Raw genomic sequence first — 4,719 nt, 5'->3', positions numbered from 1 at the left:
GAGGGGAGGGAGCCTCTGAACCCACACATCTCTGGCAGCGCAGCCAGAAACCAATCACAGCGATGAAAGACCACACCAAATCCTCCTGATGTATGACATCACTTAAAGACAAGATAGTTATACTGGTACTTGCCTAGACACGGTGGTATTGTTACACTCACATAAGGTAAGGTACACCACTATATATGGTGTACTATACGTTACATGCATATATGGTGCAGTAGAGGAATTCACACCAGAGTTAAGACTCAACTATTTAACAGTTACTCCAGCCCAGTTGCAACTTCAGTGCAACAAAGCAGTAGAGCACCTGATACCAGCAGAAGCAGCCATCTACAGTCAAGTGCTGCAGGCGCTCCCAGGAGCAACTGAGTATTCGCACTGCCTAATTCAGGAGAGAAAGACAGCTCACCAACGCAGCGCAATGTAATCCCAGCATCACCAGCTTCCCAGCACTTTGTTCAAAAGGCATCAGGAACAAGGCAAACCTGTACAGGACATCTACTTGCAACTGACCCCACTTATTCCCTAAATGCACCCCAGCAGCTAGCGCTGCTGCAGCATTCACAGCTGCAGTGCTAACCCACAAGAATGTGGGCTTTCATGCCACTTTTGGAAGTGTCTTGCTCTCCAGAACCACCAGGTTGTCCAACAAGTCTTGGTCTTGCCAACTTGCCTGGTCACAAAAGCAGCATCGTCCCAGGACACCCCAGAATGAGGCATGGAGGTGCACAGCCTACCACCCACCTTCACCCAAGCACCTTCCCGTCCCTGTCACACAAGGCTGGGAAACAGCAGCAGCTTGAGGCTAATTCCACAGTTGGGCCCTTCCACCAGGAGACCAGCAAGGTTCCAGACGAACTGCAGAACCCAGCTGCCAACGATGCTTCCTGCAACACAAGCTGGGCAAATCATTTATGTCTAAGCAACAGGTCAGCTTTTCACCCTCAAGAAGAACAACTGTATGGTTCACTTTGCAGGAACTCCCACACATTTTCAGGTCTCTGTCCTTCCTGGTGACTTTTTATTTGCCTCACATTTGGTTTCTTCCATATAGCAGATGGAAGTCTCACCTTGGCAGAATCCAAACGCTAGCAGGAAACTGCATTGCTTTGCTTTCCCATGGCTCTCGAGACACCAAGACTTCCCCTCCTCTGCCATTTCTCCATTCTCCTGCCTTGATACATTTCTTCCAGTTACAACCAAAGTTATTTGCTCATACTTAGTTTCTGCATTTGCCCCATTCTCCCCACCTTCTAAAAGAGTTTGGAAAACGTTCTTTGACACTGTCAACCTCAGTCGTGCTTCCAGACAGAGCCTTCAAAGACACCATTCTCTTTGCCTCCTCCTTCCCTGTTTCAGTAAAATAACTAATAAGGGCTATTGCTCTGAACAGGGGTCTAGCCCTGCCTTTAAGTTCAAGGCAGGAGAGATGTCTCAAAGGAGCAGGTTCCTCAAGGTTTTACCACCCTAACGCAGCTCCACACCCTGCATCAGCACCTGCTGCGCTCTCATCCAGGGTCAGAAAGTCCACCTGCTGAGGAGAGGTGTTAGTAAACCATTTCCCAGCAGAGCCATTTGCAGGAAGAAAGCCCTCGTTTCTAAGACTTTGAGGAGTTTTCCAAACGTGATTGAGATTGTGACATCTCAGGCCTAAGCCTGCAAGGAGACTGCTAGTTGTTGCTGATACTTGACTTTGCCAAGCATTTACAGCTTAGATTAGCAGAAAAAACTGACCGTAGCTCTGCTAACTATTCAGAACTGCAAAGACCAAAGGAACAAAGAGTGATTGTCAATTTAACACCAACACTGGAAAACTGCATGAAGCAACAGTAGAAAAGCCCCGAGAGAGTGGGGATAAGGGAAAACCACACTGGCTAATACCACTTCTACTTGAGCTGCTGCAACGTCCACAGGCAAAGACACAGCTGCAACTTCGGGGGGGGGGGCGGTGGGTGCAGGGCACAGTCTTTCAGACTGTGAAACAGATTCTGTTTTACAAAATTCTAACTGCGCACTGAAAGCAGAATCCCTTCACAGGGGAGAAGCAGAGATGCTCGATGAAAGTCTGAGAACTCCAAGCTACCAGAGATGAATGACAAGGCTAGACTTCTCACAAGGGCTTAACTTGTTTATTAGCAGCCTTTTACCCTCATCTTCTTCTGGCTAGAAAGGTTAATTGCCTGTAGCGCAGAACTCGGGCCCTTTTGCTCTCACTCATACATACTCTGCAGGTACCAGCTACACCCCCCTTCCCCTCTCACCACATCAGAAAGATCAACTCATTAACTTTGTACAGCATCAGACAGTTTGCAACTCGACTTTGGAAGAGCTAGGAGGAGATAACAGACACTTCTGTTTTAGGAAGCAAGATACAGACAAAAGCTCCTTCTACTCCCTGCCAGCGGAGATAGGGTTTTGGGGTGGGTTTGGGCGTTTTAAAAAATATTTTTCATTGTTCTGATTTGCCAGATTCTTGCTATCCAGAGATCTGCGAGGAAGCCAGCTTTCATAAGCAGGGCTGGAAAAATAACATGGGGCATTCTTGCTAGGATGTCACCTTAAAGTTTGAGAAGCAGTCTTACCCTCCCTGGCGTCTAGCTGATCTGGTAAAGCTGAAGCTCTAATCTTCTCCCTTGGTTTTCTGACCAAATGCTGCCTCCTACCTCATCTACCCCAGACACGATAAAAGCATTTCCTTGCTCTCACGCTCATTTAACATTTTGATAACATTCTGCAGATTTCATTGAGATTTTCCCAAAATAGCTGGGTAACAGGAGAGGTGCCTGAACCACCACATGTGAATTCAACGTCTAGCTCCAGCTTCCTCCATTTCCCATCCCTTTGATCCACCGCAGGAGCAAGCAGCACATGAAACTGGGACACTGCTGCTGGGTCACTATTAGGAGACCATGAGTAAGGGAAGGTGGAGACGCTGAGGAGTCCCTGGCCATCCACATCACCCAATTTGAAGGCTTTGCCCCCTAACCCACCCCAGAACAGGTCTTCCTACTTCACAGGAAGAGGAAGCGACTCTCCCAAAGGCCGGAAAAGCCTGTTTCACTGCCTCACACCTCTTGTGCCAGGTAGCCTAACGCTTCTGGTGGCAAAAGCCGCAGCATCTCTTCCCCGTACTGGACCCTAACAGACTAGGATAATTTTAGCTAGGACTCTCTGGAAGCATGATACGCACTTACACATAACCAGCATAACCTTGCTTACAGTAAGGACTGCTAGCATCAGCAGCCTTCGTCAGGTGGCGGTTTAGCAGCTAGCACACATATTAAATTAAGGAACAGCAGTATCACGACATCTAGGAGATATGCTGAATCCAGAGGGCTCAGCTAAACCTCCTACATGTATTTTATTGCGCTTGCAGCACCTTTACCATGTAGTAGAGATGTGCAAGGGATCACTGTTGGGGAAGAGGGCAGACACCTGGGCTGTGGTCCCAGGAAGCTGTTACCCCCAACAGCCGCACACTCCAAGCCAGCCCTTCAGCCTCACCTCTCCCAGGAGCTATCCAATACCAGCTCTAATCTTGTTCTCTGCAACATTCACCTATTCCAAACAACACGAGAGCTGAAGCAGCTAAAGGTAGACATGCTTATGCTACCACATTTTGAATCCGGGACAGCCAAAATGCTAACTGTACGTTTCCAAAACACCGCCCAGCCTTCCTCAGCACTGTTACAGGGACTGATAGCTGTTTTCACAAGCTGCAACAGATACCTGTAGCTCCTCAAGTACTTTCAACTTCACGGTAGAAATCGTTTACATGCTCCTGTGCTTGCTGGGACCTCCCCATGAGTACAACACGTGCTGTCAACGCTTTGTGAAGGCACAACTGAATGATCAGCTTTGGCAGCCAAAGTCCACTCTGCTGCAGGGAAGGAAAACCCTGGCTCTGCACTCCCCTTTCCCACAGCCCCATCCCTTGCACAGCTACATCGTAAATCAGATTAAAAAAATCAACTTAGTGAGACCTGTAGCTTGGGTTCTCCTCCGCTTTCTCCTCCTGCCTGGGTTAGTTTTCAGCTGACTGAGTCCCCCAGCCTACTCTACAAACAAGAATGCCAGCACTACGGAAAGAACAAGACAGCATCTCGGCTTATGCGAGCTGTCCAAAGGCAACCTGTTTTTTGGGTGGTCAGTATGATGCCAGTAGTGCCCCAGCTAGATTAACACCAGTTCAGATAAGCCTATGGAAACTGGAGTGACACGGGTGGCTAAGGAGTCACCCTTCGTTTTTATTTTATTGCATTGCATACCGAGACACAGACTTTCTTTTGCTATTTTACAGCTCCAGTACCTATAATTCTTACAGTTACTCAAGCCCGACTGTCTTCCCAACCCACACAACAAGCCACTGCTGAGTTACCCGCAGAAACAGGCGCCGTGTCACCTTTGGCATGGGGCAGGCTGTAAGAACATCCAGCAATTTTACTTCTGGTGGGAAAAAAAATAAATCAAAGTGCCAGGACGACAGAAGTGGGATTAGAGACTTTAAATTTAACGCTATCCATACTTTGGAAGAGCATGCTTTCGGGGAAATGGAGCTAAGCACTGCCACTGGAAGGTGAAGGGGTGAGAAAGATCAAGTAAGTGTCAGTAAGAGAAGTAATAAAGTAACCGCTGCCTCGGCCCCTGCCTCCCTGCCCTTACCCTCCTGCCTTCACCGAGCCTGCCGGTCCCCCGCGAGGAGCCCAAGCCTGCACG

This window comes from Charadrius vociferus, unplaced genomic scaffold (assembly GCF_000708025.1).
Source record: "Charadrius vociferus isolate BGI_N301 unplaced genomic scaffold, ASM70802v2 scaffold822, whole genome shotgun sequence".
Taxonomy (NCBI): domain Eukaryota; kingdom Metazoa; phylum Chordata; class Aves; order Charadriiformes; family Charadriidae; genus Charadrius; species Charadrius vociferus.
The sequence above is the reverse complement of the archived record's forward strand: the minus strand, read 5'-3'. Positions refer to the sequence as shown.